The following is a 10,430-nucleotide window of genomic DNA, read 5'->3' as shown; positions in this document are numbered from 1 at the left end:
TCCCATGTGGTCTAGTGGCTAGGATACCTGGCTTTCACCCAGGAGGCCCGGGTTCGATTCCCGGCATGGGAAACATTGTTTTTATACCATTACCTGTCCATATAGATTTCACTTTTCAAAGCTTGCCACATTCTCCTTCCACACCAAATGATTTGCGTGTCCCTGCCTGATATTCTGTTTTAAAACCAAACGGCGGCCACCATTCACCCCGGCGCGTCACACAACACCTGTTTCAAGGCGCCGTCAATGTGCGGACTGTTTGCTGTACACACACGCTTCAGGGGCGACTGCGTCCAACCCTGACGAGTATGGAGACGATCATGAAGTGAGGCTCTTAGCCCACCGCACAGGTGAAAAGATAATCCATGTCGGCGTCTCAGTTTTCATCTCGGAGAACCTGTTTTCAACGGTGTCTGCGGCGGTGGAGGATACAACTCAGTTCAAACATGACACAGCTGATTACTGGCCAATAAAAGGGTTGCCAGGGCGGGGTGGGGCGGGGATGATTGGGGCTCACAAAGTGTCACAGAAGGTCACGGCGGCGGCGAGAGCACTCAGGGCACCTCTTGGTAAACAATGATGAAGTGGTGGGCGAGGCGGGGTCTGAATGCCGCCTCTTAACTCTTTTGTGTGCGCGGGGTTGGGCGGCCCTACCTGAGGACTGCTGAGTGGCCCCAGCCGCGGTAGCTGGGCGACTCGCGATCCCTCTTTCTTCTTCTTCTTCTTCAACTACTACAACTACTACTACCACTGCTACTATATCATTAATACTACTACTAATGATGATGATGATGATGCTACTACTACTATTTTCTTCACCTTTGATTTCGTTTTCTTCGTCGTCTTCCTCTTTCTCTTTCCTCTTCTTCCTCTGTCATCTCCATCTTCTGCGTCTTTTGTTCCCTCTTCCTCCTCCTCCACTTCCCCCGTCTCCTTATCCTCCGACATGGACCAGAATGAGTCATACATAAGGAAACTTTCAAGTTGTGAGCAGTTCATATTGTATTGTGATTTCTAAAATTGAGTTAAAAACGGATGAAAGTGTAAATATTCAGAATTATGTTTGCTTGATAATGAAAATAAATGTAAATTATCTTAAGCCTTGTCTTTTAACCCCTGCGCCAATGTCAAAACCAAGATCTAGGTTCTAGAATCTAAAGAGTACTACCACGTCAGCCCGAGGCAGCGCTCGGAGACTGGGCGTGACGCAACATTATCCTATACCGCTCGGTTATATCTCACCATTCTCTCTGCCACAGTTCTTCTTTTTGTTTCACACACACCTTCCCTATATTTTGGTCGAGACTTTCAATATTTTCTACGGAAGACGATCATTTAGCGAACCGTGAGCCATGAGGGAAGGCACTTACTTCATTTACTTCAACCTTTGAATAATCCGGAAAAATGCAGAAGTCGGGTTATTCCCCTTGGCAAAGCCTGATCCAGATTTCCAAGAAAGGTGACTAGGGCGCCTTGCAACCAACACACACACACACACACACACACACACACACACACACACACACACACACACACGAGATGGAAATTTGTGTGTATACTTTTGTAAGGTAGACGCCAACTAAGCCTTTCCCTAATTCGTGCTACTTTACAAGCACCACATCGACTTGAAGAAAAAACACTCCACCATTCGCACTGTTTTAGGAAGAGGAATAAAGGTTTTCTGATCTAAGATAATCTGTCGTAATTTTGGAGGGTCGAGAAAAAAAATTAAGGATTGACAGTAAGAAGAAAAGATACACTGGGCACGTATATTTCTCAACGTAATAATCGTTAATCGGACGGAAAAACAAGATACCAAGCGGGCGAAGAAAAAGTGAACAAGACAGGTATTGCTCAACGTAGAGGTGTATCGGACTGCCTGATAAAAAGCCTGTCGTTTGTTACAGAGGTGCCAATATGGAAACTCTCGGGCATTTCCAAAGATCATCAGACGACTCTTTTACGAGGACGAGGACTTGGAGTGTCGTCATATATGTGTGTGTGTGTGTGTGTGTGTGTGTGTGTGTGTGTGAGTGAGGGAGGGAGGGATTCAGTCAGTCAGTGAGAGAGAGAGATTTACATAGATTTACACAGAAAATCAGACCACACAAACCCCATGGTTCAGACTAGGTGATCTGTCCTTAAACCTAAGTGATTCTACATTAATCAGATTGCTACAAAGCTTTGCATTTCTATTCTTGGTAATATTAAGTTGCAGGAAGCGTCGGTCGAGCTTGTTTTAAAAGGAGTCAATCGTGTTACACTGGAACACTGAAGGTGGGAGCTTATTCCATTCTCGCACTACAACGTTGGTGACGAAAAATTTGGTGCAGTCTGAATTTACTTGTCTACATCTAAGTTTTGTGCCATTATTCCTCGTTCGCAAGGTGTCATCGATCATAAACAATTTTGATTTGTCCTCATTCGTAAATCAACTATGTATTTTAAAACATTCGATCAGTTTTCCTCGGAGACGTTTCTCAAGAGAGAACATGTTAAGGGTGGAAAAGGAGAGAGAGAGAGAGAGAGAGAGAGAGAGAGAGAGAGAGAGAGAGAGAGAGAGAGAGAGAGAGAGAGAGAGAGAGAGAGAGAGATAGAGAGAGAGAGAGAGAGAGAGAGAGAGAGAGAGAGAGAGAGAGAGTGAGAGAGTGAGATAGATAGAGAGAGAGAGAGAGAGAGAGAGAGAGAGAGAGAGAGAGAGAGAGAGAGAGAGAGAGAGAGAGAGAGAGAGAGAGAGAGAGAGAGAGAGAGAGAGAGAGAGAGAGAGAGAGAGAGAGAGAGAGAGAGAGAGAGAGAGAGAGAGAGAGAGAGAGAGAGAGAGAGAGAGAGAGAGAATATCCTTGACTGGTTTCTTTGTTCCTTAAAAAAGTCTTGGGCCCTTAGCGACTGATCCCGGACAGTTCCCAGGCATGTGCTGGTGCTGGTGATGAGGGCGTCTGGCCGTCCTGAGCCTCCTCTTCACCGTCATTAATGTAGTTCTTCCCCTCCCCCTCCTTCCCTTAGTCTTCCTCCTCCTCCTCCTCCTTCTCCTCCTCCATCTCCTTCTCCTCCTCTTCCTCCTCTTCCTCCTTCCCCTTCTGTTTCTCCTCCTCCTGTTTAATATAGTTCCGTTATTCATCATGTGCTTACTCGTCCTCTTCCGTCGTCTACCTTTTCTTCTTTATGTCCTCCTCCTTCTCCTATTCTCACGCCACTCCATTATCTAGTGTTTCTAGTCCCTTTCCTTTTTAATCCCTCCCCGACTCCTCTGTATTATCAATTTTTGTTTGCTTCATCTTTTTTCTGGTACTATTATTTTTTTCTCTCTTGGAGCTTCTCTCCTGTTTTCCCACATTTCCAAAAGGAATGACAACGTTAGATATGGCAAAATGAAGTCGATGAAATTATAAATGGAGGTGTTTATCATATTTTTGCTTTGGGAGGTGAACGGGCAAAGGTCCAAGGTTGTGGTGACAAGGGTATGAGGGATATGGGTTTTGTAGGGCAAAGGCATGAGAGTTATGTTAAGCAGCTGCAACGCCTCTCATGTTTTTAGACGTACGGTATACTTTAGGAACGTTGGTAAACAAAGCACGGAGTTTAGGAATTAGGAACGAGTCAGCTAAACACTGTAATGGTAAGTATGAGACACTTTCATCTCAGCTTTCTATTGCCACCTCAGGTGACGGAGCTTTAAGTTATTGTCGCTATAGCAGCCCAAAAATACATAATATCAGCCATCATGGACATCAGCCATCGACCTGTGTGTGCTCTCTATTACGAGAATGTCGTGTGGCGTTCATCGAATGTTGAGACACTTAGAAACAAAACAAGAGGAAATTTGAACGACAATACAAGCAAGATTATAGCAATTAAGAAAACATACGGGAAATATAGCAGTGTTTAAGAACGAGTGTGTTAGCAAGAATAATGAAACTAAACTTAGTTACAAAGTAGCTCTGTATATTGCTAAGAATTGAAAACCCATTATTGATGGCGAATATATAAAAGCAGCTTTCCTGGACTACGTATTATGAAGTTTTATTTGATGGCAAATCAAACAAGAACATTATCGTCTCAAGGATGAAAGACATGTCTGGCTCTGCTATGGACCGTGGCGAGGAGCATTTCTGAAATGGCTCCCAATGTAAGTGAACACCAACCTGTTGTTCTAAATTATACACCTGTGTCCATTAAGGAATTTGATGAGTGTTGATGTAAATGACGCTTTCCATCTCAATGTTCACCACCAGCTTTGACTTTCATCCTCTTTCACTGACCATCCTGGTGATCAAGCCTACAACTTTGCTATCCTCAACGACCTAGAGCAGTTGGTCCAGCACCCTACATGTATTCCCGACCGTCTTGGAGACCGGCCCAACATTCTAGACCTCTTCCTTACCTCAAACCCTTCTGCTTATTCTGTCAAACTGTTCTCTCCGTTGGGCTCCTCCGATCACAATCTTATTTCTGCATCCTGTCCTATCGCTCCTGTACACCCTCTGGACCCACCGAAGAGGCGGTGCTTCTGGCATTTTGCTTCAGCTCTGTGGGACGACCTGAGGATGTACTTTTCCGATTTCCCGTGGAATGATTATTGCTTCCAAGATAGAGACCCCTCTGTGTATGCTCAGCGCATCACAGAGGTGATTGTCTCTGGAATGGAGGAATACATTCCTCATTCTTTCTCTACTCCTCACGCTAAAAAGCCTTGGTTTAATCACGCTTGTTCTCGTGCTGTCAATGATAGAGAGGCAGCTCACAAAAGGTACCAGAGCCTTCAAACTAATGCTAATTATGAACTTTACATTTCTGCCCGGAATCGTGCCAAATCTATTCTCCGACTAACCAAAAACTCTTTCATTAATAGAAAATGCCAAAACCTTGCTTTCTCTAACTCTTCCCGTGACTTTTGGCATCTAGCCAAAAACATCTCCTCCAACTTCACTTCTTCATCTTTCCCTTCACTCCTCAGTCCTGACGGCAGCACTGCCGTCTCATCTATCTCTAAGGCTGAACTCTTCTCTCAAACTTTTTCTAAAAACTCCACTCTGGATGATTCTGGGCATATTCCTCCTACTCATCCCCCCTCTGACTCCTTTATGCCTGTTATAAAGATTCTTCAAAATCATGTTTTCTATGCCCTCTCTGGCCTCAATCCTCAGAAGGCTTATGGACCTGATGGAGTGCCTCCTATTGTCCTTAAAAACTGTGCCTCCGTGCTGTCACCCTGCCTGGTCAAGCTCTTTCGCCTCTGCCTGTCAACATCTACCTTTCCTTCCTACTGGAAGTATGCCTTCATACAGCCTGTGCCTAAGAAGGGTGACCGTTCCAATCCCTCAAACTACCGTCCTATAGCTTTACTTTCTTGTCTATCTAAAGCTTTTGAATCAATCCTTAACCGGAAGATTCAAAAGCACCTTTCCACTTCTGACCTTCTATCTGATCGCCAGTATGGGTTCCGCAGGGGGCGTTCCACTGGTGATCTCCTAGTCTTCTTAACTGACTCTTGGTCATCCTCTCTTAGCCGTTTCGGTGAAACCTTTGCTATTGCGCTGGACATATCAAAAGCTTTTGATAAGGTCTGGCACAAATCTTTGCTTTCCAAACTACCCTCCCACGGTTTCTATCCTTCTCTCTGTACCTTTATCTCCTGTTTCCTTTCTGACCGTTCTATTTCTGCTGTGGTACACGGTCACTGTTCTTCCCCTAAACCTATTAACAGTGGTGTCCCACAGGGTTCTGTCCTATCTCCCACTCTCTTTCTGTTGTTCATTGATGATCTTCTTTCCAAAACGAACTGTCCTATCCATTCCTACGCCGATGATTCCACTCTGCATTACTCAACTTCTTTTAATAGAAGACCCACCCTACAGGAACTTAAAGACTCAAGGCTGGAGGCTGCAGAACGCTTAGCCTCAGCCCTTACTACTATTTCCGATTGGGGCAAGAGGAACCTGGTGTCCTTCAACGCCTCAAAAACACAGTTTCTCACCCGGGTTAACACACTTTGCCTTCCCCAAGCTGAGTGAGCTGGTAGCCAACTACTCCGGGCAGACATCGAACCCGCACCCGCGAGTTCGTAGCTGGGACCAAGGAGACACCGAAAGTAAAATCAGTAAGCTATCAATTTCTAGTCACCATATCATACTACAACTACTCAGCTATTTTTTCGATAAAAAGTGAATATGCTAATTATGCATGTATTTTACTTTTATCACAATTATACATAATTAAGATAGCCACAAGCATAGCTGGGCACGATAACAGAAAACCTTATTCCCGATAACCGTTAACTGATAATGAAAAACCTTAACGGCGATAACCGATATTCGTTAACTAGAGACACAAATATAGGCGATAACCGATAACCGATACCCGATATAAATCCACAATTCCGATACTAGCTAGCGATAAGTCCGATAGGCGAAAACGATACTATATTGATATTTCAGATAGAACTACATTGATGAACTCAAATTTTCATTATCTGTATTTTAGGAAACTTACAAAACCTTAAAACCACACGTTGACACGTACATATGGACGTTAATACTAGAAATGCCTGAACCGGTGTTGTGTTATTTGGCGTCCCCACCGTCAAAAATTGTTTACAAACACTGGTCTCTCGTGAACGGTGCATGCTCAGACCAGCAAGCGTAGACCTGTACAGTCTCACAAAGCTTTTAAACCGTAATTAAGAGTTGCTGGAAGGCTGAATCAGACATATAGTACAACTACCACCATCCTCGCTGTTTCTAGGACGACACTCTGTACGAGTTGTATTTATATGTACAGAGTGTACGTCGTTCTAGAAACAGCGAGGATGGTGGTACTGTATGTTTGATTCAGCTTTCCAGCAACTCTTAATGTGTTAAAAAAGCATTGTGAGACTGTACAGGTCTACACTTAATGGTCTGAGCATGCGCAGTTCACGAAAGACCAGTGATTGTACACAAAAGCGCCAGCTTTTGACGATGGGACACCAAATAACACAACACCGGGTGCCTTCAATACCATGACATGCTCACAAACGAATATGGAATATCAAATTTGAGGCAGTGAATAATCATTTTTTGGGCAAAGTTAAATGATTTTTCTCTATGATATATTGATTTTTGAGTAGCATAAAAAAAAATAACCTAGTGTTTTAATTTTCATGACCTAAGTATGAAATCTCATCACCGAAGATATTTCATACCCCGAAGTTTTTTCATACAACACCGGGCCACGCATGCGCAGTAAGGAGACAAAAAAAAATTCCTGAGAGGCGGAAAAAAAGTAGCGATTATCGCTAGTTTGGTTACAAAAGTAACGAAGATACCGATATATATTTAAATAAGTAGCGGATGGTCGATAATCCGATTTTGTTATCAGCGATAAAGTATCGCGGTAACTTATCGCGATAACGCCCAGCTATGGCCACAAGTATATTAGATCAATTATTTTCATAGGCTGTGGTGTTAAGAAAAATCATACCTGGCACGCAGGGATTAAAAAAAAATGACATTAATAATAAATTGGTACAGTATGTTCAAAAGGTTGCCGACCCCTGCCTGCAGCCACGAGGCCCGAGCGAGGCAGCCGGTGTTGTCGTCTTTGGTGCTACAGAGGCGGTGGTTATATAAAGCAGTAATGCAGATTACGTGATCTCCTGTAGCCTGGAGGTCCATCCCAGGCAGTCATTCATGCAGAAGAATGCTGTAGTCTTGTGGAAGCATGCCATTATTATGACGGTGGTTGGTCGCTAACGAGGTGGTGGAGGTTATCAGTGTTACATGACTAATAATATAAGGGCGGCTTCTTCAGACTCCTTGACCTCGCTCGATGTTGATTCAATTAAATAAGGTATCTTTATCGACACAAAGAGAAGAGGAAAATGCAAATACCGGGCCGCTCGGCGACGCAGTAAACGAAACAGCAATTAGAGTTTACCTGCCACGCTCTCGAAGGTGAGGTTTAATTGTTATACAGTTAACAAGATTCGCTATTGCCGTAAACGTTGTGACAAATCAGGAAATCTCGACAAACATCGATCCCCGTTTCTTTCACAGGTCTGGTGTGTCTAGAATACCATCTTAATTTTGCCATATAGCCCACCAGTACACCCACCCTTGTTTTCTCTAAAGGTCTCCTCAGTCTGTCTGGAATCTCAAATAAAATTGTTTTACTTATCTACCATATCCACCCCCGTCTTTTCTAAAGGTTTGGGAGTGTCTGTCTATAAATTCAAGAAACTATTATGAAAGGCACGGCAGCAATGTTATAAGCGGCCAACTCTGAGTCACTTCTTGCCAAGGCGTGGCTGTGGCTGTTCCTGGAACGTCAAGGTCACCAGTGTTGATGTTCCTCCTGCGTCCTGGTTTGTTCTTGTCGACGGCAGCGACGCTGGTGGTGGTGGTGGTGGTGGCCATGGTGATGGCGGTTCTCTGGTTCTTTTAGATGGTTGTGGTGGTGATGGTCAAATAAGTGACCTTCAAAATACGTGTCGCAATATAGTACTAGGTCTCGTGATGGAGGTGGTAATGGTTACGGCGGCGGTGGTGGTGGTGGTGGTTGGGGGAGTGGTGGACGTGACAGGAGTGGTGGTCTCGTGGTTGTGGAGGTGGCAGAAGTTGTGTTCGTGGAGGTAGTAAGAGAGGTCTCGTGATAATGGTGGTGGTGTTAGTGATAGTAGTCGTAGTCGCAGGGTGATAGTCGTAGTAGTGGGCTCATGATTATGGTGGTAGTGGTGGTACTATTCGCAGTTTCGGAGGAGTTAGTAGTGGTCTCGCGGTGGTGATGTAGGTGGTTGTCGTGATGGTGAAAATGATGGTGGGGGTGTCGTGGTGATGGTGGTGGCAGTGGTCGTGGTGGTGGCAGTGGGCATGGTAGTTTTGTGGCCTGGTGGTGGAAGTGGTTTTCAGCAAGGTGACCACGCATTTCCAGGCAAGGTGACCCCGCGTCTCCCAGCAAGGTGACCAGGCATGTCCCAACAAAGTGACCCCGCATCCCCGGCCTCCCACTGACGGGTTTCCTCATCTCTCGCCCTTAGGCAATGTGGGAGTGCAGAGTCACGCCCGCGTCGTGCCTCCACGATCACGATGGCGGCGTCACTGTCAAGGATGCTCTGAGAACACTCCACGGCGAGGCTGACGTAACCAAAGCTGCAAACCTAATGTTGTATGTTCATTAGATAATGTTACTTTTTTTTCACTCCGGTTGCATCTCTTTTCTGAATCGCGATATGCTACTCGCTAAGTTATCACTTCTCCACATGTAAATAGCTAAGTGCATTAGGAACACAGCTCCTAAAAAATTAAGATATCAATATGTTTGCCATTGAGTTATCAAGGTAATGCGTACAACAAAAGAGGGTATCAGTGAAAAGAGTTATAGGAAACTTTCCTGATCGGTTGTTCGTCTTTCATAAAATATAGTCTTAGTGTATTATATCAAAATTAATGTTACAGATATTAATGTACGCAGCAGATAGCTGCAGTTATACCAAAGAATAGTCGTGGTTGATTGCACACGGTAACGCTACGGTGAGGTAATCAAAATTGCTAAGTTGTTTCCTTTCAGATTTGTAGTTCCCCTTCCCTGAATCTACTGTTGGTACCAGAGACAAAAATCAATGCTCCTGGTATCGTGTTACGCAATAAAGAGTCTTGGCTTCCCCGAAGAGGAGCCTAGTTATAAAAAAAAGTGACCGAGTAATAAAAAGCAACCAGCCGCCTGCCTCACGCTGGATTCTTCTGGTTCAATTTTTCGGAGCATCGTTGATTTCTTGTTGAATTTCAAAATAGGTTCAGCGTGCGTGAGACTTACACTTTTAAGTAGATTTTTACTTTCCTTTCATGAATCACAGTGAGCATTTTGTAGCAGCAACAACAAAGCCTTTTGAACTATTCACCGGAAAAAAAACTTTTTACATCAATCTACCAGTGCGTGTTATTTTTATTTTTTTTTCTATTTAAGACTCGCATCCTGTCGGAGGCCGTGGGAAGTTCCCCTGATCGCGTCCCATCCCACCATGTCACATCACCGCCGCTCAGCTCAAGCTCAGGACAGAATCCACTGATTAACTAAATATTCTAAGAAGGTTGATCTAGCAAGTCTTAGAAGAAGCGGGTCCAGCGACACACACACACACACACACACACACACACACACACACACACACACACACACACACACACACACACACACACACACACACACACACACACACACACACACACCTCGAAATAATCGCCAGTACCTTCAGCGCTTTAAGGGAAGTATCTAAATATAGCGAGCAATAATCATCTGGTACACGTGTTTTTTCCAGACAATTACCTGCGCGATCAAGGATGTGAGCATCGTGCAATGATCCTGCCCCACCCCTGCCCCCTTCCCTTTTGCCCCACCTCCCTTCCCCAGCCTCTACGGCTTCCCTTCACCCTGTACTGTTCCCTTTCCCCCTGCCC

The 10,430-nt window shown here is 44.6% G+C and overlaps 1 non-coding gene across 1 annotated transcript; it reads left to right on the top strand.

Annotated features, from left to right (window-relative positions):
- Positions 1–72, top strand: Trnae-uuc (transfer RNA glutamic acid (anticodon UUC)). Its single transcript has one exon. It is a non-coding gene; the product is annotated as a tRNA-Glu (tRNA).
- The last annotated feature ends 10,358 nt before the right edge of the window (positions 73–10,430 follow it).

The sequence above is a fragment of the Eriocheir sinensis genome, chromosome 21, assembly GCF_024679095.1.
Source record: "Eriocheir sinensis breed Jianghai 21 chromosome 21, ASM2467909v1, whole genome shotgun sequence".
Lineage (NCBI taxonomy): Eukaryota > Metazoa > Arthropoda > Malacostraca > Decapoda > Varunidae > Eriocheir > Eriocheir sinensis.
Note: the sequence above shows the minus strand (reverse complement) of the source record. Positions and strands in the feature narration are given on the sequence as shown.